Source organism: Urocitellus parryii, unplaced genomic scaffold (genome assembly GCF_045843805.1).
Source record: "Urocitellus parryii isolate mUroPar1 unplaced genomic scaffold, mUroPar1.hap1 Scaffold_109, whole genome shotgun sequence".
In the NCBI taxonomy this organism is placed as follows: Eukaryota; Metazoa; Chordata; class Mammalia; order Rodentia; family Sciuridae; genus Urocitellus; species Urocitellus parryii.
The window spans coordinates 512,920-540,413 of NW_027551845.1; the positions used below are offsets into that span (position 1 = coordinate 512,920).

Here is a 27,494-nt window from a genome sequence, read left to right on the forward strand (position 1 = left end):
AACCATTCAATGTACTGTCACTCTTTTAATTTGTTTCAGAACAAAGAAAATGTCAGAATTATATGGAGCTTTATCTGGTACAGGGGCACAAGAAACAGTTAACAGAAAATACTTCTACATTCTCAAAATACATTACTTACAAATATTTGCAAAATTCATTCTTATGGTTTTATATTTGAAATGACAGTTTACAGAGATGGAAAATTAAAATAGAGCTTTATTTATTACAAAGATAATAGTACATAATTTAGCCCTTACTAAAAGTGTTTAGTAAGGAAGTGGAGATGCTTTTATTACTAGGTAACTGTTACATGCGGTCTCTTTATTCTCTCCCGACTTCTGCTTCTTTCTCTGTGGGTCCCTTTGGTGTGCTTATCTCCGGGATGCTCCCTGTGCATTCTTTCTCCTCTGTATACACTGGTGCCATGGCTCCTGCTGTCATTTCCTCTGCTGCGCTCTTCACTGGGACTCTGCTGTGGCTGCTTCCTTATCTCCCTTTGCTTATAACTACCAGGACTTCGGCTTCGGCTTCTCCTACTCCTCTCATCCCTGCTACAGCTTCTGCTGCTCCCCTCTTTTTTTTCTGATCCTCTCTTCTCTGGGCTGTGGTGGTGGCTTTTGGACCTGTGGCTATCAGGATAGCTCTGTTTGCTATTCTCTCCGGAACTCTCTTTTTTTAAAGACCTAGACTTTTCCCTTGTTACTATGACTATTAGAAAGTTTTTCATGAAGTTTTCTCTTCTTAGACTTGTCTTCTTCAGAATCACTGTTATTTCCTGAACATTTGTGTTTCTTTCTTTTCTTCTTTTCTTTGTCACTCTCACTACTGCTTTCTGAAGCTGTACTGGAGGAAGAGGAGGAGCAGGAGGAAGAGGAAGAGGAGGAGGATTTGCTTTTATGTTTTTTGTGTTTACTTCTGTTCTTCTGTAACTTTTTCTTTTTTCTATCTTTTTTCTTTTTTTTTCTTTTCAAGTCTGTCCAATTTCCTGTAATTGGGGAAAAAATAGTAGCAAACTAAAAAGTAGCCATTTCACCAACTATAAAATTGTTAATGGATAATATGCTTTCTTAGAAGCTACTAAAAAATGGTATCCATATATAAACAACTTATTTTATTAAACGGCAAATCATTTTTTTCTTTTAAATTGTTCAAGGCATGTTTACATTATATTTAAGTAAATAAATGTATTAAGTCAATTCTCTGATTGTACTTCATCAATGGAAATGACTATTAAATTCTTACTGGGTTAGAATTTGAAATTATTTAGTACTCTAAAGGTATAGTAATTCTGATCTAAAGAAAGCCTGTGAGGGATGGGACTGTGGCTCAGTGGCAAAGTGCTGGCCTCGCATGTATGAGGTACTGGGTTTGATCCTCAGCACCACATAAAAATAAATACATAAAAGTATTGTGTCTATCTACAATTAAAAAAAAAAGAGAGAAATATCTATATATATCTGAAAGCCTGTGAATGGTGTACACATTAGTTGAACCTGTTGAAACTTTCTGTGTATTAAAGTATGAAAATATTAATATTACATTATCAGTATTCAAGAATATTAATATTACATTATCAATATTCAAGAATATATTCTCCAAAAATTCCAAATAAAAATACACTTTAAAAATTGATACCCTTAGGGCTGGGGTTGTGGCTCAGTGGTAGAAAGCGTGCCTAGCATGTCTGAGGCACTGGGTTTTATTCTCAGCACCACATATAAATAAAATAACATAAAGGTCCATTGACAACTAAAAAAAAAAAAATAAGATACCCTTAGCTGTGCAAGGTGGTGCATGCCTGTAATCTTAGCTACTTGGGAAGCTGAGGCAGGAGGATGGCAAGTTCAAGACCAGCCCTAGCAACTTAGTGAGGCTCAAAACCCTGTCTCCAAATAATAAACAAAAAGGACTGGGGATGTAATTCAGTGGTAAACCACTCCTGAGTTCCATCACCAGTACCACAAAAATAAATAAAAATTGATGACCTTTCTAGGTTTATGTAACAAAACAATCACATACTACTTTTCAACAACTGTTCAGTTTTATAAATAATTAGAGCAATTCCATCAGGGCATTGAGAATTTCTAAAGACGAATATGCAGTCTCAGAAGAGTAACTTCTTGTTTATATGGTATGTTTGAGTTTCTCTGAGGTAAGTGTCTTCACTGGCTTTTCTCAGCCATTCTTAAAACTCTACTTCCTGAGAACATCATGAGCTCCCTCTATTGGACTCAGCAGATATTTCTTAGATTTATTAATCCAAAGGTAGTCTAATATAAAGTTTACATGTACCTTAAACATTCTTTCAGCATTTCTCAAAAATTTACAAGATGTAGAAAGAAAACAAAGACACATGGGCAAAAACATTTTCTTTCTTCCTTTTTTTGGTACCCGGAATTGAACTCAGGGGCACTCAACCAGTCAGCCACACCCCCAGCCCTATTTTGTATTTTATTTAGTGACAGGGTCTTACTGGGTTGCTTAGCAAGCCTCCCTTTTGCTGAGGCTAGCTTTGAACTCGGGATCATCTTGCCTCAGTCTCCTGAGCTGCTGGGATTACAGGCGTGTGCCACCACTCCCAGCACCAAAAATAGTTTCTAAGAAAAACTGTGCAAAGATACACACAAATCTATTCTGAAAAGTAAAACCTACAAATAAGTCAATTTTCAAATTAAATATACTGAAAAGTGCAATAGTTTGTGGTATTATCCAAGTACACAATCTTATATTATTGAAAAAAAAAAAGACAACAGAATTGTATTACTTTGGCTGAAGAATAAATCAACACGATGCATATTAAATAGCTTCAAGAGCTCTTAGTGTGGCTGGGGGTGTAGCTTAGTGGTAGCACACTTGCCTTGTAGTGCATGAGGCCCTGCTTCAGATCTCCAGCACCACAAACATGCACACATAAAATCTATTAAATATATACTTTTCCAATTACCTGAGAAGTTTTTCTTTTTGTTTGGTTGTGAGTGACTTTAAGAATTCCACTTCTGGATCCTCTTCACCCTCACTTGCAACATACTCCTGAGTCAACAAAGACATCAAATTGCTAAATTTTCAGACAAGTAGTTATCAGGAAAGAAAACATAAACAAGATTTTTTTTAATAGGGACATACTATAGATGAATATGGTATTTTGGACTAGGAACTGCAAATGGAATTTTTTCTTTTTCTTCTTTTTGGTACCAGGGATTGAACTTAGGGATGCTCAACCACTGAGCCACAACCCCAGCCCTATTTTTTGTATTTTATTTAGAAACAGGGTCTCACTGAGTTGTAAGTGCCTTGCCTTTGCTGAGGCTGGCTTTGAACTCGTGATCCTCCTGTCTCAGCCTTGTGAGCCGTTGAGATTACAGATATATCTTACTGTACCTGGCTGCAAATGGAATTTTAAAAATTTCTTTGTAGTCTACCTGTTACAGTGGATCATAAGATGTTAGTACAACTGCCTTGCTAACATTAGAAAACTTTATCAGGAAGAAAAGAAAAAATGAACACAGAAACAATCTTTAGATTTCTTGAATTTCAGCATTTTCCTATTTAAATATTTTATCTTTAAAATAATTTAATGAAATTTAAAAAACAAGAAGATCATGAGAGGCTGGGAGTGCAGCTCACTGGTAGGGCACTTGTTTAGCATGTAGCTAATTACCAACACTGTAAAAAAAAAAAAAAGATCATGAATCTTATAGGAAGGTCAAAATATCCACAGATATCCATAATTTTAGCCTTTATAATATTAGTTGTATGTTATCGAATACATACTAATACAACCCTTCAAACTCAACTATTTTCTAACTTTAATAAATTAAAAAAGTTTAAAATATTTTCTGTAATTTTTAGGAGTTTGCCTATATATTTCTTACCATTAGTTCAATTTAATGTCATGTCAGGGGTGAGTTGGCAGGAAGGGAAAAACAATCTTAACACTCATTCGGTTATTTTATCCATATAAACACAGAGGAGCCGTTTCATTTATTAAAATATATGTTTATAAACAATTTCTCATTTAGGTTAAAATAATAAAGAGGCAAAATCAAAATACATTTTAGGAATTTTCTTTGCTCTATGTGACTTTCCTATGGATATATGCACATTGGAAACATTAAGTAGCAATTCACAAGCAATCACATTTAGATTTATAGACATTTTCAGCTTACTGATAAAAAGATCATTACCTGTGATGGATCATTTGCGGTCAAGTTTCTCCCCAGTACATTTCGTTTCAGTGCAAACCCACTGTTTCTCATCTCCGCTATTAGCTCCGAGGGGTGCATCGATGGCCCTGTTCACAAAAATCACAGTTTGAATGTATCATTTATATCTCTCTACCTTTTTCGGACTCCACAGTAGGAATGCAGTTGAAGCTTTGTTAAGTAAAATCACAGCTAAATCAACTCAATAATCTTCTGCTGAGCAAATAATCAGATATGATTTTCTAAAACAGCAGTCTGGAGATTCAGAATAGAAAATAATTGCATTTTTCTTTACGTGCAAGGGGATTCTCTTATGCAACTTTGTCATATTGAAAAAGATATATTTACATATTGTTTGGTTGGAAGTTTTTAGTATAAGATCAAAACAAAATGACAAACTACAATTAAACTTTTAATAGTTACTCTCTCAGTAAGAATTCACTTAAAAGAGATATTTTTACAGGTACATACACAATTTATTATCCTACTTTCCAAAAGAAAATTCCTTACCCCTGCTTATCAAACACCAATATTGAATACAATGCTGTGGGGTTGATATTATCAACAGTCTTGCCTCCATGTCTACTGAGTAACGACTAGGCTCTTTAATCTCGCTTATAAAATATGCCCAGATTTTGAAATTTCTAGTTATTAGATTTGGGTTGATAAAAGCAATTTTAGGATAGGTATAGGTGTGCATATTTTATATTTTTCATAAGCTACTGTTTGCAAAATCCCAAACTGAAAAGTGAGTTTCTTTTTGGTCCTGTGATACGGACTAACAGAATATACATTATAAAAAAAAGTTGAAAGGTCTGTCCTATTCCCTTAAAATAAGGCTATGTAAAGCAGAAGAGATTCTTCACTCTTAATTTTCTTTTTCTTTTAAATATTTTTAGTTGTAGATGGATACAATGCCTTTATTTTACTCATTTATTTTTATGTGGTGCTGAGGATCGAACCCAGTGCCTCACATGTGCTAGGCAAGCCCTCTACCACTGAGCCACAACCCCAGCTCCTTCTTTTCTATATTCCTGTTCCATTTTATTTTCCCTGTAGCTAAGAAACTGACAACATTTCATGGTAACTACACCCAAATTTCTGTACATTAGCTTAAATGAACTACCCTGGGCCACATGTCTGTAATACAAGGAAGACTGAGACAGTTACTGAAGACAAGGACTTCATAACAAATGGTAGGAGACAGAGAAACATTCAGAAACAGATTCTCTAGTTTGTTGATTAAAAATTTTGTCTATTTTTTCCCTTTTCTCTTCTTTATTGGTCTTTTACCACTTATTTATCATTAATATGGTAACTATCTGTTACCATGGAAAACAAAAGGCAATCAAGGGGCTGGGGATGTGGCTCAAGCGCTCGCCTGGCATGCATGAGGCCCGCGTTCGATCCTCAACACCACATACAAAGATGTTGTGTCCGCCGAAAACTAAAAAATAAATATTAAAAAATCCTCTCTTTCTCTCTCTCTTTAAAAAGAAGAAAAAAAAGAACTTAAAACAAACAAACAAAAAAACCAAAAGGCAATCAATCCAAATCTGTTCATTTGTCAATAGCAGCTTTGGTAAAACTGGGTGGAAAAGGGTACTGCTCTCTAGGCTTTACCATTCTAGTCATGTTATCAAGAAAAACTGAATGGCTACTCTAGCTGTGAAGGAGAGAATAGGGAGGAAACTGCCTATCATTGACATATGGGGAGAGTTCATATTTAATTCCTATGGATTACTTTAATGACCCTTTAAAATTACAAAATGGTTGCATATATTGACAATAAAATTTTAAATAAAAATCAAATTTCAGGGGCTGGGGTTTTAGCTCAGTGGTAGAGTGCTTACCTACTACATGTGAGACACTGGGTTTGATCCTCAGTACCACATAAAAATAAGTAAATACGCTGGGGCATGTAATCCCAGTGGCTCAGGAGGCTGAGACAGGAGGACCACAAGTACAAAGCCAGCCTCAGCCAGTGGTTAAGTGCCCCTGGGTTCAATTCCTGGTACCTCCCTCCCCCCACCAAAAAAAGTAAATAAAATAAGGGTATTGTGTCCATCTACAACTAAAAATTTAAAAAATTCAAAATTTAAGTATTAGTTACTAGTTGTCTGTAAATGGCATAAAAGTGCTCATACAATTAATGGCTTCACATGAATGAATAACAGCTCCATGTACTTCAGTGGTAGATGCTTACCTAGTGTATCTGCAAAGACGGGGGTTTGAGCCACAGCACAGCAAAAACCAAAAACCCCAAACCCCGAACCCAAAACAATTGAATTGGTGGGATTCTCAAATTTCACATGTAGGAACATACTTTTAGAAAGTAGAAAATGTGTCCTCTGAACTGTCAAAAATACAATTCCCTGTTAACTTTATTATATGTCATATAAATTCAGAAAGCAAATATGCTAAGAATTAAGATAAAAACCACTCTAGTAAAGGGCCAAAGAGCTTGGTCATTAGGATGAGAGGTTACCACTAATTTCATTAGTTTTCATCACAAGATGGATAATTTTAATGTTTTAGAAAGCATGCATTTTTTACAGTACTTCCAACTACTTCAAGAAAATGTTCTCTTTTATCAATGCGACAGATTATACAGATTACACAACTATTACTCTTATGGCATTTATATTTCTTAAAACCCCAACCGAACTTTGTGCAGTACAAAAACAGCATACATTACTACTTTGTAAATAGTGTTTAGTGAAGTGCCTGACAAACAGTACTCAATTAATAGTAACAATTCATTTTTACCAGTAGCTATATAATCTTTATGATTATTTTATAACAGTCTATAATTCTTAAAAAATTGTTCTTAGTAGTAACATTTTTCAAATCTAGTCTTATTCACCTTTATTTTTTGGGTACTGGGGATTTATTTAGTTGGTTTTGTGTGTGTGTGTGTGTGTGTGTATGTGTAGTGCTGGGGATCAAACCCAGTACCTCATGTGTGCTAGGCAAGCACTCTTCCACTGAGCCACAACCCCAGCCCAGTATTGGGGATTGAACCCAGTGGTTATTAACCACTGAGACACATTCCTAGCACATTTTACTTTTTATTTTGAGGCAAGATCTTGCTGAGTTGCTTAGGGGTCTCATTAGGTTGCTGAGGCTGTTCTCAACCTTGTGATCTACCTGCTTCAGCCTCCGGAGTCACTGGAACTACAGGAGTGCGCCACCATGCCTGGCTTATTTTTGTACTTAAATCTCCTAGCATCAAAAGTTCTAGGTTTAAGTCTCTGTGTTTAGAAGATGTGACAAGTCAAGTTTAATTAAGATATATTTAGCAAGACATCTTTATACTTTCATGTCACTATGGCAGTGGCTATGTAGAGTTATATTGACAGAAATGACACTAGGCTGAGAACTCAAAATTCATTGATAATACAGATATGCTAATAAAATAGATTATGCAAATGTTCAAATACAAAAAATAACTACATTTTTAATGTATGATATCTTAATTTAAATTACAAATGGAGTTGGGTCTCAGGAATATTTAGTTAACTCTTAAATTTACTATGGCAGAATAATTCTAGAGATTTCAATAAAACGTAGACTTGCAAGGGCTTTCTACATCATTCAGCCACACTGGGTTAGGCCTCTATAGCATAAAAAACAATTTCTGATTTAGGAAGCAAGTCCATTGAAGGAATTAATCTCAATATTAATTTATTCTGCAAACTTTTCTTATTGTAATATGGCAATACTGTAAAGTGTCAAAGTACCAGTGCTATGGTGTTCAGTTCTATATACTAATTAGACGTGGACTATGTTCTCCCAGGAAAAATACCATGCAATCAGTAACTCAGGAAAGAAAAAATTCTCAGAAGGTAAATTAAGCTGCACAAAGTATGTTTGTAAGAGGCTGAATCTACTCATTAAGGACATTTATTTTAGCCAGGCTCACTAGTACATACCAGTAATCCCAGCTATTTGAGAGGTCAAGGCAAGAAGATCACAAGTTTGAGAGCTGTGTGGGCAATTTAGCGAGACCTTGTCTGAGGAGGTGGGGTGTATATGGGGATGTAGCTCAGTGTTAGAGTATGTTTGAGGCCCTTGGCTCAATTCCCCGGGTTCGATCCTAAGCACCACATAAAAATAAAATAAAGATATTGTGTCCACCTAAAGCTAAAAAATAAATATTTTAAAAAATATATAAAACTGAACAAAAGCAATGAGCAATAGAAGGTCAAAAATGTTCTGTAGTAAAATAGGTATTTTATCCCAGATAAATATACAAAGCCAAAGGTCTGGCTATGAGGAAAGGCCACAAATCTGACCCCTCCACAATTAGAAGACAGCAGTCCCAGGTGAATGCCACAAATGGTACAAGGTGGAGACTAAGGTGGAAGACAAGACAGACCCTTGTTGTGTTCCGCTGCCAGAGTTAGGTCCATCTACTATTCCCACTGTCAGATGTATCTTCCATTCTGAGTTCATTATTCTTTTTAAATGAAGTATTGTCTAAAAATTTAATGGTATAAGAGAAAATAGGATGAACTGTAGGTTGAGTAAGGCTTCATTATAAATGCCTTTTTATCCTTCCCCCAAATTTTACATGTTAATTTATAGGGATGTTGTTTGCTAAACTAAACTGCTATTCTGAAAGTGAATACAGTTTTGCTCACTTTTACTGTGGTGATCTATATTTTTCCCTTTCCAATATATGTGTGTGTTCAGTGGTGTTGGGGATTGATCCCAGGGATTTTGTGTGCTAGGCAAGCAATCTTTTTCTAAACTATATCCCTAGACCAACTATGTCTTTTAAATTTAATTTTATGGTACAGAATGTTTCAAACCTATGTAACATAGCTTCAAGCATTTACTATTTTACCATTCTTGTTTCATCTATTACATCCAAATTTCTTTTCTGGAAAAGTATTTTAAGCAAAATCTCAGATATCACTTTGGTATGAATCAGTAAGGACAATTTCTTAACATTGCATTATTTTTATCATACCTATCAATATTGATAATTTAAAAAACCATCTAATATCCAGTTTATATTTAAATTTCTCCAATTGTATCTAGTTTTCTAATCTTAAAAAATTTACCCGCTCCTTCCCTTCACCCTGCTATTCATTTGTTGAAGAAACCAGGTAATCTGTCCTGTTAAATATCCCACATTATGGAGGGTGATACTGTTGAACATGTTCTTCTAGCTCCTTAATTTTCTGTAAATTGGTAGTTGGATCTACAGGTTTATTATTACATTATTACCTTTGGAATAATATATAGAAAATTTTCCAAAAAGTTTGTATTCCAGAAAATGATAGCCCCAAAATATATCTCCAATTAAGCAAATCAGGCTAGTAAGACTTCTACTTAGTATGTTCTGTAACCCCTTTTACCATGTATTTACTGCGGCCTTAGTTGAACAGCAGCATAAACTTGAAAATGTGTATTTTAAAATAACACTCCTTGGCTGGTGGTGCTGCATGCCCCATAACTTTAGCTACTCAGGAGGCCCAGGTAGGAAGATCACAAGTTCAAGGCCATCCTGAGCAACCTGGAGACACTGCTGGAGAGACACTGCCTCAAAATAAAAAAAATAAAGAGAGCTGAGGATAAAGTTGGGTGGTAGAGTAACCTAGGATTTAATCTCCAAGAATGTATAAGTAAATAAATAAATAAGATCAATAACCCCCCTGCACTGGGGATGCAGCTTAGTGGTAGAGCTTTTGACTGACAATTCTGAAGCCTTGTGTTCGACCCCTAGTAACACTAGAAACAAACAAGCAAGCCAAACCACCACTACCAACAAAACCCCCCAAACACCCAGTGGTTGGTTGGGAGTATACAGCTCAGTGGCAGAGCATCTGCTTAGCATGCACGAGACTGTGGGTTCAATCCCCAGAATGAATACAAATAAGTAAATCATCATATATTATCACAAATAAAAGAAAACATGACTATCATTTCCATGAAAGCATAATCTTCTGTCCTTTTTTCTTTCCTAAGGTTAAACTGACTATGACACTTAGAAACACTATTTATAGTACATTATTAAGAGGGAGATCTAGGTCTTGTGGGAATTATTGAGAATTACCTCACACTTATATTACTGTAACCATTTTGCTTTTAAGAAAGCTTATAGAAAGTTGTCTTTTAAAAAAGACTAAAAAAGGGGCACAGTAGGAACATGCAGCATAATTCCCAGGGAAAAAAGTGAACAAAGCTATTAATAAAGTGTGTGGGTGATTTTTATTTATATAGATGAGAATGTTTTATGTATGATTTTCTAAAGGTTATGCAAGAACCAATTGTACTGAATTGTAATAAAACTGCTCCATACTGGGAATTTTCCTGACACACTGCCAGTTCATCTTTGAGGAGGCTGGAAACAATAGGATTTCTTATTGCCCTCATCCCAAGTTCATACTGAAGACAACTAACTGATCTCTATTAAAACACACAATATAAAGGAAAATCAAACATTTCATTTTAGTCCATGTGTCTAAAAAATACACAAAGGCAAAAAAATATCAAACTGTCCTTATTATATGCTAGTAAAAATTACTATTTATTAAAATCAACCTTGATTTACAGAATCAGTATGAAGATATTTGACACATATTTCATTATATCTTTATAACTTGTTTTCAACTTAATTTATATGCAAATATTACAGTGGTGATACAACCAGCAATAATAAAGTTAATCATGGTGGCGCAGGCCTGTAATCCCAATGAGTCAGGAAGTTGAGGCAGGAAGATCACAAATTCCAGGCAAGCATCAGCAACTTAGTTAGCAAGGCCCTAAGCAACACAGTGAAACCCTGTCTCAAAATAAAAAGGGCTGGGTATGTAGCTCAGTGGTAAAGTGCCCCTGGGTTAAATCCCTAGTGCCAAAACAAAAAACCAAAAACTAAACCAAATAAAAAACCAGGTATGACTAATAGATGGGATTAGAAATTCATGATTAGAGGAGGCAGACCAGAAAGGGACAGATAGGAATTTTCTAGGGTGATGGTAATGCTCCTTATCTTGTCAGGTATGTTTGTTACCAGGTGTGTACATTTGCCAAACTTAAACCCTATACTTAAGACTAGTGTATTTTATTAAAAAAAAAAAGTTACACATGATCTTTTCAGTCACTAGTAATTACTGAGTGACCATGATACTATAGACTCTGGCTATACCCATATATATTTTGTATGTATATAACTGAGGAGAGCCCTGTATAGGGAATTTGAACTTATGTATCCCTAGTATATAACACAGAAAATTCTTTTTTTAAATTTGTGTGTTAGTGAGGGCTTGTTATTTCATCTTACTAGAACTTCTCAAGAACTTGGATTTTACCTTTAAACTTATAATATTTTGGGGAAAATTAGTTCATAAGTAAAACAAATTATAATTTCTATTATAAAATATAATCAGAGGAAGCCGGCACATGCCTATAATCCCAGTGGCTAGGGAGGCTGAGACAGGAGGATTGAGAGTTCAAAGCCAGCCTCAGCAAAAGGGAGGTGCTAAGCAACTCAGTGTGACTTTGTCTCTAAATAAAATACAAAAATGGGCTGTGGATTTGGCTCAGTGGTCGAGTATCCCTGAGTTCAATCCCTGGTACCCCTAATATATACTCATATATGCATATATATATATAATTAAGAGGAGATGATCAACAATGATGTTTATTAGCAAAGCCTTTCTATTCACCAACTATACTATTATTTACTAAGTATGTACATTGTTTAAGGCAATGGGGATACAAAAATAAATAAGACACAGGCCCTATCTCAGAAAAACTTAAGATTTTTCAGGAATAAAATAGAATTTGAGTTAGATTTTCAAATTCTCATAGAATTTAGAAAAGGTAAAAAGCAAAGCATTTGGAACATGATGAAGGTTAATATTAAGTTTATTATGTTTGATTTGGGTAGAAGAATTAGTTTTACTAGGTGTACTGAATTCCATTCATTCTCCTTTTCCTTCCTGGGTAATCTCAAACTAATTTCTATTACTTGAGGCTGGAAGACCTTGAAAGGATGCAATGATGTTAATAGGAAGAAATATGTAAGAGAGAATTATGATTGTTATCTGAGAATCATAATACCCCTTTGAGAATGTGGGAGTTGTAGCCTCCTCTAACCCCACACACACCTTTAACACAGAACAGAGTCATTTAGAACAGGACTGTAATTAATTTGTTCACATCAATAGAATTTCAAGGAACAGACACTTTAACAAATTTAATCACTAACTTATAATAATATATACAAATAGTCTGAAATAACTTAACCACTGGTGTCACTTAAAATTTAAAGTACTAGTAAAGAGTATCATTTTGACTTCTGCCACAATATGACTTGACAAGTTTTACTAGATAAACTTCTCTTTTTATTTGGTACCAGGGATTGAACCCAGGGGCAATTAACCACTGAGCCACACCCCAGACTTTTTTAATATTTTGAGACAGGGTTTTGCTAAGTTGCTGAGGGCCTTGCCAAGTTGCTGAGGCTGGCTTTGAATTTACAATCCTCCTTCTTCAGCCTCCTGAGCCACTGGGATTATAGGTGTGCACCATTGTACCCAGCCTAGATAATCTCTTTAATAGGTCCACATTTTTTTTTCAACGACTACCTAGCTTCTTCTTGCATAAAATATTTAACAACATAAAATCATCTACATATAAAGGAAAAAATTAAATCAACCACAATCAAGTATAAGCACTTGTGATCAACTTTATAAAGGAGAGAATTGGTGCTTAACTTCTTTATTTTTAAGTCAATTTTTTGGTAGTTGTAATATCTGTCTGTTATGGTCTGAATATAGTTTGACCCCACCAATACACATGTTGAGCCTTGGTTCCCAGTGTTATGGTGTTGAGAGGTAGTGGGACCTTTAAGAAGTGTTTAGTCTCTGAGGGATCAACGCTCATAAAGGGATTAATGCTATCTAGTGTGAGGAAGGAAGGGAAGGAAGGAGGGACAGAATCGAGGTTGCTTCCACAGTTTAGCAATTGTGAATAGTTGTTAAACTATGGAAGCAACCTTGATGCCCTTCAACAGATGAATAGATAAAGAAGGTATCTATTTTTCAAATGGAATGATGGTACATATACACAACACACTGAAGTGGTTGCGTCACTTTTTAAATCTTTAGGGTATAGGTTGAGTTCATGCACAACCAGAAAAGTGAAAATTTCTGCTCCATTTGTGTACAATGAATTGAAGAACTTTCTACTGTCAGGTATAACTGATTAGAACTAATAAATGAATAAAAAGAAAGAAAAAACCCCACCAATGTAGAATTCAGTATCACTGAAATTATTGTTCAAAAGCATAAAAACAAAGACCTTCTTTAAAATATAAAATAAACAGACAAACAAGGAATTTGCTGTCAGTACACCTGTCTTTAAGTTTTTCAGAGAGAAACAAAATAACCTAGGTCAGAAACTCAGGTCTACATAAGGAAGAGTGTTCAAGAAAGAATAAATGAAGGTCAAATAAAATCAATCAGATCTTTTATTTTTCAATTTTTTTTCTTTATTTGCAGTGCTGGGAATCAATTCATGGCCTTGTGCATACTAGGTAAGTGTTCTACCATTGAGGTATATTCCCAACCCATTTTTCATATTCTTAACTGATCCAAAGGATAACTGCTGATTCAAAATAAAGATAGCAAAAATAAATGATTATAGCTTATGAGTAAATGAAATTATAACAGCAATGTTTAAGGGATAGGAAGGAAGAACTCTATTATATAACAGGAACTAGGTACTTTGTTAAAAGGCACCTGCACTATTCAGGAAGTTGTAGAGTGTTCTTTGAAAGTAGACTTAGTTATACGTGTATATTGCAAAGTCTGAGATGACCAATTTAAAAAAAATATCAAGAAATAGTATAATTGAAATGTTGAGAAAACGTGAAATCATATAAAATACTCATTTAAAACCAGATGAAGCAGAAAAAGAACAAAAATGAAACGATGAATGAGGGCAATGAATAGAAAACAATTACAAAAAACAAAAGCTAGGGGCTGGGGTTGTGGCTCAGAGGTAGAGTGCTCACCTAGCATGTGTGAGGCACTAGGTTCAATCCTCAGCACCACGTAAAGTAAAATAAAGATACTGTGTCCACCTATAACTAAAAAATAAATGTTAAAAAATGAAAGCTATTAACTATACCAATCATCACTTTTATATAAAGCATCTTAACATACCAACTAAGAGACTATAAGAAAAAAAAAAGACCCAACTGTATGATATTCAAAAGAAATCTACTTTAAACATAAAGGCACAGGAGCTGGGGGATGCACACTTATAATCCCAGCAACTCGGGAGGCAAAGGCAGAAAGATCTTAAGGACAAGGCCAGCTTAGTGAGACCCTATCTCAAAAAAGAACTGGGGATGTAGTTCAGTGGTTAAGTACCCGTGGGCCCAACCCCCAGTACTGAAAAAAAAAAAGAAGACACAAATTAAAAGTAAAAGAATGGGGGATGGGGTTAGTTCAGTAATAGTGCTTGCCTAGCATGTGGTAGCCTCTGAGTTCGATCCTTAGCACCACAAAAAACAAAAATAAAAACAAAGCAAAAGAGTGCATGAATGGAGAAAGATATACCCCAGGCTAACAATAACCAAATAAAGATGGAGCATATATATTAATTTTATTGAATCCAGGAGAACTCTACCACTGCGTTAAAACCACTGAGCCACCCTTTTTATTCTTTAAATCTGTGACGGGGGGTTGCTAAGTTGCTCTGGTTGTTAAGTATGATTGCCTCATATTTGTAATCCTCCTGTCTCAGCTTTTTGAGTAGCTGGGATTACAAGCATGCACCACTGTACCTGGCGCCATATTAATTTTAGACAAACAGATTTCATACCAAGGCTAAATAGAGTATTACATAACGGTCAAAGGGTCAATTTTCCAAAAAGACCCAAATATGTGTATGTGCCTAACAGAGCATCAAAATGTGTAAAGCAAAAACTGATGAGTATCTTTAGAAACAGGCAACTCCACTATTATAGCTGGAGACTTCCCATCCCTCTATCAATAACTGACAGATACAACAGGTGAAAAATCAGAATATATTGAACTGATCCATCAACTGGATCTAGTTGACATTTTTTTCCTAGTTGACATTTATAGAATACTTCATTCACCTAGCAACAGCAGAAAAATATATATTTTCTCACATTCATATAGAACATTTACCAAATAGACCACATCTGGGCCATATAACACAACTTAATAAAAGTAAAAGAAAAACCTAAAATATTTTGAGATTAAATAACAGAGCTCTAAACACATATATCAAAGAAGTCTCAGGAAAAAGTAAAAAATATTTTCAACAAAGAATAGACAATACAACTGCTGTATAACAATTTTGGGCTGGTCTTTGTCCCCAGTTCTTTTTTTTAAAGTACTAGGGATTGAACATAGGGGTGCTTAACCACTGAGCCACATCCCCAACACATTTTATTTTTTGAGACAGGGCTTTAATAAATTGCTGAGGCTGGCTTTGAACTTGTGATCCTCATGCCGCAGCTTCCTGAATGGCTGGGCTGGTCCCCATGCCTAGCCTTTGTCCCCAGTTCTGAGGGAACCTCAACTCTTGACATTTCCTGAGTAATAAGAGTATCTTTGGTGGGTCCTGATAGTTTATGTTATTGATGTGCCTCATGATGGTGACTCATGATTGAAATATTCCACTGTGGTTTAAGAAAAAAGAAAAAGATTTTTAATTTCAATATACATGATCAGATCATGCTCAAGGGCTAGGGTTGTGACTCAGTGGTAGAGTACTCACCTAGTAGGTGAGAGGCCCTGGGTTCGGTCCTCAGCACCACATATAAATAAATGAAATAAAGGTATTGTGTCTACCTACAACTAAAAAAATACTAAACAAAACAACAAAAAAAGAGCTGACTCAAGATAGTGGCTGACCATACCAGAAAAATAAATCATGTGATTAGAGGGCTAGACTTTGAGCTAGGTGAGAGAAGCCCTTTGAGGAAGAAAGAAGAGCTGGAGATAGAAGAGTTAAATCTCATGGCTAATGATTTTGATCATTCACAACTATGTAATAAAGACCAATAAAAACTAGACAGCTTGGATAAGCTTCCCTGGTTAATAAAAGTTGTTATATATTAATGTACAAGAAGATTGACAGGTACTGACTCTACAGGGAGACTTTGGAAGACTGTGTCTGGGACCTTCCCAGACCTTGTTCTATGTACCTCTTCTTTTGGCTTACCCTGATTTTTATCCTTTTACTATAGTAAAATTGTAATCACAAGTATAGTGTTAGTTTCTGAGTTCTGTAAGTTAGTCTAGTGAATTATCAAACCTTAGGCAGGTAGAAGGAAGCATGGATTTGTAGCAGGTTTGGTGGGTGGTCTAGGAACTCCCAAATTTGTAGCTGGTGTCTTAATTGAGAATAGTCTTTGGAGAACTGTTAACCTGTGAAGTCTGGCCTATTTCTGGGTAGTTAATGTCAGAAATCATTGTAATAAAACCTATTAAATTTTGTAGGACACAGCAAAAACCAACTCAGAAAGAAATTTATAGTACTAAATACATGTATTAGAAGAAAGATTTAAAATCAATATGTAGAGCTGGAGTGTAGCTCCGTGGAACAGAACTTGACTAGCATGGGTGAGGCCTTGGGTTCAAACTTTATCACCTCTCCCAAATCAATTACATAATCTTCTGTCTTATAAAACTAGAAAAGGAAGAGCAAATTAAATTCAAAATAAGAAGAGAAGAAATAAAAAGAGGAAAACAAGGGAGAAAAATCAATCACAACAAAAGCTGGTTCTTTGAAAAGATCAGTAAATTGATAAAGCTCTAGCTAACCAAGGAAAGAGAAATGAAATGAGGGTCAACACTACAGATCCATGGACATTAGAGGGGTAATAATGGAATACAACAAATGATTCTATACCATTAAATCTGATTTACATGAAATGGACCAATTCTTTGAAAGACACAATCTACCAAAGCTGACAAAAGGAGAAAAAGGTCATTTGATAGGTATCTATCTAGTAAAGAAATTTAGCCAACAATCAATCAATAACCTTCTAAAACAAAAAGTGACAGGCCCAGATGGATTCACTAGTTAATTTTATCAAATATTTAAAGAAGAAATTATATATATATATATATATTTTTTTTTTAAAGAGAGTGAGACAGGGAGAGAGAGGGAGAGAGAAGGAGGGAGGGAGGGAGGGAGAGAGAGAGAAAGAGAGAGAGAATTTTTTAAATATTTATTTATTTATTTATTTTTAGTTATCGGCGGACACAACATCTTTGTTTGTATGTGGTGCTGAGGATCGAACCCGGGCTGCACGCATGCCAGGCGAGTGCGCTACCACTTGAGCCACATCCCCAGCCCTAAGAAGAAATTATATTAATAATCTCTTCTAGATAACAGAAACAGAAGGAACATTACCTAACTTATTCTATAAGACTAACATCATCCTGATACCAAAACCAAATACAAACAAGAAAGAAAAATTACATGCCAGTACCTCTCATAAGGTATAAAAATATAGGTGTAATAATCTTTAATAAAATATTAGCAATGGAAGTGCTTCAGCATGTCTAGCTCTCCTATAGAGTAACTATTTAGAGCTAACTATTTGCTTCCTGAAGAAAAAGATCTGAAAGTCAAACATGGAGAGAGATACAAAATCCATGTTTAGGGAAAAAAGGAGTTTAAAAATAGAATTTTGCTTTATGTTCTTTGAAGAAAATCTTACACATTTACCTGTTTTATAGGTGCCTACATATAAACTTGTATCCTGGTGGGCTATTATAAGACTGGTGTATGTGTGTGTGAATATCTGGGCATTTAAGCATAATGGGAAAACACATTCCATGGAAGAATGGAATGTCCAGAAGAGGCAAAGATATAGGGACAGAAAGTAGTTTAGTGGTTGCCTACAGCTGGGGACTGGAGGGTGAGGGTCAAGGGATTTTCTTTCTTTCTTTTTTAGGAAAATTAAAATGTTCTAAAATTGACTACAGTGATGGATGTACAACTCTGTAAATACACTAAAAGCCATTGCATTGATGGCATGTAAATTATAGCTCAATAAAGCTGTTTAAAAAATACTTGCTCAGTTTGAGGTCAGCCTCAGTTTGAGGGCAACTTAGTGAGACCCTGTCTCAAGATACAATAAAAAGGCTGGGGATGCAGCTCAGTGGTAGAGCACTTGCCTAGCATGCATGAGGCCCTGGCTGGGTTCAATCCCTAGTACCAGAAAAAACAAACAAATCACTTGCTCTGTTGAAATACTCCACTGTGGTTTAAGAAAAAAGAAAAAGATTTTTAATTTCAATATACATTAAAAACACAAATAACTGACAGATGTTAAGAGTCAGTGATAAAAAATAAGTTCTACAGAGTATAGATAAAAGATATGAATTAGTCATTTAATTATGTTATAGAATATTTTATAAAAATTCAGTTACCACTGAAGCTTACAAGTTTTAAGGATAATTTTGATGTATCTGGAGTGGATGAAAAAGGTAAGATGATCTTTTCAGTAGAAAAGATATTCTAAACCAGCTTAGCCCAAAGAAGCATTTTGATTGCCTAATTTAACTTTGTAAAGGAGAAGTAAATCTTATAGCTGGTCTCTGTAAACCTCACAGCTGGAGCATTCTAACAGCACCTTGCAGTTTCCAGTGATCAAAGTAAGTTACTTTATATACTAAACTAAGAATTTCATAATAGAAATAATGTAACACCAGGGGGTGCAGTTATCATGAAATAATTACACTCCTGGGAGATTACAGGCACAAGGCTGTACCCCAGGGGTGTGATTATCCCATGATAACCACATCTACTGAAATTGCCTTATTGCAAAAATAATCTCTATTCACTGGTGAGACATTATTCAATAGGTGATTTTTTTAAATGAAAAGATTTTTTTTTTTTAGTTTGAATCACCAAGTGGATTAGGAAATTGGTCAGTTTATTTTTCATTGCATTCAAGTTCAGAATATTACATCATTATTACTCACTTTTCTATTTAAGATAGTAGAGTTTTGATTTTGTTTTTGAGAAACCTTTAAGAGTTTCTATTAGCTTTAGTTAAGTACTACTGCTAAATTCAGGTCAAACTTTAGAGGCATTAATGGAGCAATACAATTTAAAATAATTTATTTCTATGTATAATTTTTAATTCTTTTAAAGAAATGCTCACTTAAAAATTTATAAATGTAATTTATCTTCACTGTTGGAAATATGGATAAGCAAAAAGATAAAACTAAAAATCTTAGTAATCCTACTACCCAAACACAACCACTATTAATTTGGTCTATCTCCTTCCAATCCTTTTCTTTAAAATATCTGTTTCTGTGTCTACCTATACACATAAACAGATATACAACTGTAACTTCTCTGTCTCATAAACTATTTTTAAAAAATTCACTAAATGTTTTAAAAAATATCCCCATCATTAAGAAATCTTATCATTTTAAATGCTGCATTGTACAGAATTCCATTATAACAATGTTCCATAATTCACTTAATTTCCTTTCAACAGTCCAGGTTCATGTTCATAATCCCAGATTGGTAAGCTGAGGCAGAACAATCACACACAAGTTTCGAGAACAGCCTCAGCAATTTAGTAAGACCCTGTCACAAAATTAAAATAAAAAGGGCTGGGGATATAGCTTGTGGGTAGAATGCCCCTGGGTTCAAACCCCAGTATGAGGGAATTTTTTTTTTTTTTACTAGATATTTTAGTATTGTCTCTCACTATCATACACAATTCTTTGTGACTAAATCTTTAGGACATATTCATGACTATTTCCTTAGGATAAATTTATGACTTTATGATAAATAAAACACAAGTTAAACAAACAAATATACAGTAAAAGGTACTATCCTCCCAAATCTTCAATTATTCTTATAAACAGCTTAAGATAATGGTTTTCAACCTTGATGGTACATCAGAAACAGATTGGTAACTTTCACCTTATGTAATAGCCTAGATAGTGAAAGCTACTGATTTCTTTTTCTTTTTTTGTGGTGCTGGAGATGGAACCTATGACCTTGTGCATACTAGGCAAGGGCTTTACAACTGAATGAATCCCTATTACTTTCACAATTTTAACAGAGTTCAATGTCTTCAGATATTCTTAGACAATTCAGATACAGAATTTAAGAAATTAAAATACCCTGTGTATATGGCAGTTTTTACTCTCATACCTTGTCAGTTTGAAAGAAAAAACTGGAAATGGAAGTTTCTCTAATATCTTAAAGATATAAAGATAAAGCTTCCCTAATATCTTAAAGATATAAAGATTAAGGCAAAGAATTAATTCAGTCTGTTAGGTATTTCTCATTGTGAACACAGCCTTTGCACCACAACAATAACTCTGCTTCCTTTAGCTGTTCTAATATTCTGAAAATAAACTTAACATGGGAATAGAAAGGAAAGCATTAGCTTTCTGAAGAGTTTTAGTGCTTAAAAAGGCTAAATTTTAAGTTTATTTTAAAATTTTAATACAAAATAATATTGCTTGTAATTTCATCAAATTAACATCTTAACTAATTCCAATGAAAATTCAGTTAGTATTTTTTATCTGGAGTACTGGGAATTGAAATCAGGGGTGCTCTCTAACACTGAACTATATCCCCAGCCCTTTTCATTTTTTATTTTGAATCAGGGTCTCAATAAGTTGCTGAGGCTGGCCTCCAACTTGTGATTCTCTTGCCTCAGCCTCCTGAGTAGATGGATTATAGGCCTTCGATACCACACCTAGTTTAATTAATATCATGCCATTCCCCTATTGCACGATATTTAGATTCTTTACAATACTTAAAAATTAGAAATGTTGAAAATTTGTCCCCCCCCTTTTTATGTAAAGGCTCTTTCAACACATTTCTCTTTCATTTTCCTCTATATTATTTGCCTTCCAAAGACAAACAACAGATCATAAGCATTATCCGAGGATAAGATTCTCAGACTTTTCTCTGGACTCTTATTCAATAGCCCCTATGGGGCAGGAGCTTGAGAACCAATATTTAAACAAGCTGTGTTAAGTGATTCCTTACAGTAGGTCAGCTTGGGAAACACTGGTTGCAGGGTGAATGGACAAATTCCCTCCATCCCATCTTGAGAGCCATTCAAATTTTATTCTATTCAAGTTAAATTCTTTTGTGCTTATGTTTTTCTTCAGGTCTTTTTTTTTGGTGGGGGAGGTGTCAAACTTTCTTTCTACCTATCTAAATTTTAATTCTTCAGAGATCATTTTAGTCCTTCTTACTCTCTTAACTACCTAATTTAACAATGCTTTCCTCTATTAAACAGACTCTTAAATCGTATTCTAATTTTGAGTAGATTGTCACTAGCCCCTTTTATTTTTTATTTAGAGTCAGGGTCTTGCTAAGTTTATGAGGCAGGCTTTGAACTTGTGATACTCCTGCCTAAGCCTCCTGAGCTGCTAGAATTATAAGCATGCACCACTGTGCCCAACTGTCTCTTATGTGATATGTTAATGTTTCTGATTTGATTGGAAACTAGGAATAGTCTATACCTTCAATAAACCAGAACATAAAGTTTAAAAAACTTATTGGCTAATGTGTAGGATGTCAAATACATAGTTGCTAAAAACAAGTGTTTGAAAAATAAATAATAAACTGGTTCTAAGAATTAATTTTCAAATAGGGCTTTTCTGGGGGGTGCGGGTGGTTAGGGATCAAATCCAGAGGCTCCAGGCAAATGCACTACCACTGAGCTACACCGACAACCCTAAAAATAGAGGCTCTTATATCAGTAAGTCATCCTTTTATCATAAAAGGTAGAGCATCTAAAGTCATACAGATTTTAAAAATAACTTCATCCTTGAAAGCCAATTTAATTATGGAATGCTTGACATTTTGTTTATCCTACATACTTTTAATTGATACCATTTAACTTTTTTTACACTTGATATATCCTCCTATATCCTTACAAATCAACATAGATCTCTAGCTATATTACTTATGTATATATATTACATACGGTTGTAGAGTATTCCATTTGCGGGAGATACTCCACAATTAATAAAAAAAATACTCAAGAAGTGATTATTACATGCCAGGCACTATTCTAAGCATCATGTATTAACTTATCTAGTTTTCATAACAACTTTATGAGATGTAGGTACTATTATGTTTTATACATATCAGCAAGAGATGTTAAATAACTTGCCTAAAGTTACAATTAAGAAGCAGCACAGTAGAAGTTCTAAAGCAGGCATCTAAGGAGTCATCTTCAATCAATATTTTTTTAATATTTATTTTTTAGTTGTAGTTGGACACAATACCTTTATTTATTTATTTTTAAGTGGTGCTGAGGATCAAACCCAGGGTCTCACACATGGCTAGGCAAGCGCTCTATCGCTGAGCCACAACCCCAGGCCCTTTAGTCAATGTTTTTAACCACTAGGTGAGTGCCACTAAGTATGTGCCCTATCAGGATTGATGGTCCCTCTGTATGAAAGGCTGTTCCTTTTGCCTGATACGCCAAATGCTCTTTTCCCAGATCTCACACTGCTGTAATCGTCTTGTCATTCAGGTCTCATCTTAACATCACTTCCTCAGAGGGGCCTTTCTGACCACTTAATATAGTAACTCCCCAGTTAGTTTTGATCACAGATTCCAATTACATTTTCATCACAGAACTTATAATTGCTTCATAAATAACTGCTGAATAAACCCCCTACTGATGGACATTCATTGGGGTATTATTGTAGAATTCCTCTTCAGTCAAATGAACTTTTTCCAAATAATATGAACAAAGTAGAAAAATGCATAAATTGTTGAATCCTATTGTTTTACCTATATTTAACCATACTTGAGAAGTCTACATGTTGTTTCTAATCTTTCACTACTGCGAATCTTTGAGGGTATACCTTATTGCTTTCTTTTAACTACTGGAAGGTAAAAGGATATGGTGGATTTTTGTTTGTTTGTGTTTTTCTGAGACAGGGCCTCAGTAAATTGTTAAGGCTGGCCTCAAGTTTGCAATCCTCCTGATTCAGCCTCCTGAGTAGCTAGGATTACAGGCATGCCCCAAATGATGTTTTGAATACTTCTGATATATATTATGGCCCTTCAAAATGGCTGTTCAATTTATTAACAAAGGATTTAAATATTCATCTTACCATACTTGCTCCAACACCCTGTATACAGTTCTTTCAAGTCTTTACCAAATTTCACAGGCAAAACAGACAATATATTGTATGTAACATATGTCAATATATGTAGACTTCTTAAATATGGTTAAATATAGGTAAAACAATAGGATTCAACAAGTTATGTATTTTTCTACTTCATTCATGTTATTTGGACAAAGTTCACTTAACTGAAAAGAATAGTTCTACAATAATACCCCAATGAATGGCATACAAAAACCTGAATTGCATACACTGAATTACCATAAGGTTAATGGATACAAATGGAGGGCTAAAGAAAAGTCAATAACCAGCTGCATTAAACAGGAATTTACTAACTGTGTGGCATGTGACTGTGGGGTTTTACTGTTTTCAATACTTATTTTTTTAAAAAATATTTTTAGTTAAACATGGACATAATATCTTTATTTTAAAAAAATATTTTAGTTGTAGTTGGACACAATACTTTTATTTTGTTTATTTACTTTTATGTGACACTGGGGATCGAACCCAGTGCCTCACATGTTCGAGGCCAGTGCTCTGCCACTGAACCACAACCCCAGCTCTTGTTTTAAATACTTTTAAAAATAGGTTAATACACAAGTTCTTTGGGTTGTTGTTAGCATACTTTCTAATACAGACTCAAGACAAGGCAGGCCTACTGATTATTAAAAGAAAGGGCTAAGCCTGGAGTCTATCCTACTCATTCTCTCAGAAGCAGGATCAGAGTAAGATGAGGCTGGGGAAGAAAGACAGCTACTACTTCTGCCTGTCTCAAAACAACCCATGAATCATGTAGGTGTAAGGAAACTATAAGACTGGCATGAAGGAAAAGATGAGAAAGAAGCAACCCTATCTTGAAAACAGAATATACTTTTAAGATGTAACAATGAATCTCTGGACTAAGAAAGGGAAGTGTCAAAAATATTTGAGCCAAATGGGTTCGTGATGTATGACCTACTCCACTCCATTTTCTTTGGGGTTTTATTTCCTTTGGGGCCTTTATCCCTTCTACTAATTGGAAGAGGGCAGGGAAGGAGGGAGAATTAGCTATGTGGGTTATTAAGAGTATCTGTATTGTGGTATCAGTGGTAAGTTCTTTTTTTTTTTAAAGATAGAGTGAGAGAGGAGAGAGAGAGAGAGAGAGAATTTTTTAATATTTATTTTTTAGTTCTCGGCGGACACAACATCTTTGTTGGTATGTGGTGCTGAGGATCGAACCGGGGCCGCACGCATGCCAGGCGAGCGTGCTACCACTTCAGCCACATCCCCAGCCCTGGTAAGTTCTTTTATAAGGTATTTTGCCAGAACAAAGACTGTATTAACATTGTCTTACAACTGAACAACTAGTTCTCCTTCTCCTTAAAAGGTGGTTTCTGAACTTATTTTACAGGAATAAAGATTTTTCAAAAATCAATCACAGTATTTTATAGGTATGCTTCCTTCACCAATTCTAACATCTATACCACCACTAGGGAAATGCCCAAAATAACGATGGATCAAATTCCTAAACTCCTAATATTAAGATGAACTTTTTTGAACGTGGTTTTCTAGAAGAAAGTAAGAACAGATGCAAAAGGTTGAAAGCTGAATGAGGGTGAACCCTAGGCTCAAGATTGAGGTGAACAGCAAAAGCCATAGAGATTCTAAAGAGATGACTGGAGGCCTTGCGACTGAAAGAAGGGGACTTAATGCCCAGAGGACTTGTTTCAATAAATAGCAGTGCTTTTATGTTTTAGGGTTTTATGTAAGATTTCTTTAAAAAAAAAAAAAGAGTTCTATAGCTGCTTTATAAAGTGCTGAAAATCTGAGTCATACTATCATCCTTATTGTAAAATCAGGAGTTGAGCTGGGTGTGATGGCTCATGCCTGTAATTCCAGTGACTAGGGAAGCTCAGGTAGGAAGATCTCAAGTTTGATGTCAGCCTCAGCAATTCAGTCAGACTCTCAGCAACTTAGTGGAACCCTCCCTCCAGGTAAAAGATTTTATAAAGGGCTGGGGATGTAGTTCAGTAATAAAGTGCCCTTGGGTTCAATCCCTTGTACCAAAAAAAAAAAATCAGGAGTTGAAGCCCATAAAAGTGAAATTACTCATTGAAGGTTATAGAATTAAGTAGGGTATTTCTATTATGACTTATTCTGAGACAGGATTAAATTAGTATGGCTATCTCAATGAAATAGTAGTAAGATAATGATGAACTTAAGCTAAAACTTCACAGTTTTAGTATCCTTTTTATGAAGAGCCAAAATGATGCAAACCCAAGTGGACAAATTTTTTTTAGAAAATAATACGTAGTAAGATAAATAATTTTCCAATATAAACCCAATTTAAACATATTTATCATCTTTTTTTACTCAGTTTTGTTTTTAATTCCATGAACCAAAGAGAAATGATTGCTGAGGCTTTCACTCCAGCCTTTTTTAAAAATCAGGAGAATCTAAATATGAGAATCAACTATTTATTTTCTAATTTTAGGCCACTAACCTGATAAAGTATTTATTGTTATCTTACCTTAAAAAATCAAGTTCATAGGGCCTTTGGCTGGAAAAATTACATTTTAATTCTATTACAAAGCATTTTAGTTTCAACACAGAATTTCTCAATGATAATCATATTTTGGTAATGTGCCTTAGTCTAAAACAATAAAACTCAAATAAAACAAAAAATACTCAGATTAAAGAAAAAAATGTTATTTTTCTTTCCTTATTTACCTAAATTCTAAAAAAAATCATGTCTAATGCCTACCTGAGCCATCAGTGGGAACCGAACTTGCATTGATTCCAGAAAGACCAAACAAAGGACATTCTCGATCTGTGTTGACATGACCCCATTTGTGACATTTAATACATCTTACATTTCGAACCTGAGAAAAGTGAATGAATATTCTTTTGGTTACTAAAATACTACGAATCTAACCAATGTTTGGCAGGATTCAAGTTAAATTACTCACATTTTAAAAAGATCTGTAGGAAAAGATACTACAAAACTAAGTTTGGTAAATTTAATACAAATACTAAAATCTTATTATAAATTCTGCCTAACACCTAAGCTGAATCCTATTGTTTTTTACTTCTTAGTTGGTTGCAATATAACAATATCATCTTAAAATTTCTTAGTTTTAATAAGTCAAAATTAAAAGTTTCAAATTTCTAAACCAGGAGCTGGCAAAATTTTCCTGTAAAGGTTCAAATAGAACTTATTTTAGGCTTTTCAGGCCCAACCTCTGTGCCAACTGTAAGGACTCAGCTCTGCTGTTTAAGTTACAGATAATACATAAATGAACAAGCAAGGAAAGGTTCCAACAACATTTTCTTTATAAGGATTCCCTCTAGTGACAGGCTGCCCTGATTCTAAACAAATTACTGTTTTAAATCTTTTCTTGGTCATGACCTAATTCTCCAAATTCTTGGAAAAGAGCAGACACCAACATCATTATAACTCTTTTTTTTAAGTATTTATTTTTTAGTTGCAGTTGGATACAATATCTTTATCTTATTTATTTATTATTATGTGGTGCTGAGGATCAAACCCAGGCCTCACACATGCTAGGTGAGGGCTCTACAGCTGAGCCACAACTGCAGCCCTATAATTTTTTTTTAATATTTATTTTTTTAAGTTGTAGTTGGATACAATCCCTTTATTCCATTCATTTAATTTATGCGGCGCTGAGGATCGAACACAGGGCCCCACGCATGCTAGGCGAGCGCTCTACCATTGAGCTACAATCCCAGCCTCCCCATAACTCTTATTAGTAATTTTGATTCACATTTTTGGTCAGTCTACCACATTTAATGTTTTCTCCTTATTCCTACCATCATCTGATACCAATACAAACCATATTGTTCTTTTTCAGCGTGAACACCTTTTTGATAATTATGTAGATATTTACTAAATAAAAATTATTCGTAAAGGGTAAAATACATGTCACTTGCCTGAATGCCAAAGGGCTGATCTCTGATGTTCATGTCATCTTTGGCATATCTATTAAATAGAGAAAATGTATAAATAAAATATTAAGAATAATTTAATAAATTCAATGGTAGTTAACTTGAAAAAGTTATAGTCCTCAAAACAATATGAAATGTGTTATTACTTCAATAAGTATACAGAACTATAGTCTATTTAATATTTCAAAATAGTTATCAAAT

The 27,494-nt window shown here is 34.6% G+C and overlaps 1 pseudogene; it reads right to left on the reverse strand.

The window, feature by feature from the left end:
* Positions 1-284: 284 nt before the first annotated feature.
* Positions 285-27,494, reverse strand: part of LOC144251573 (corepressor interacting with RBPJ 1-like) — a 35,754-nt pseudogene continuing 8,544 nt past the window's right edge.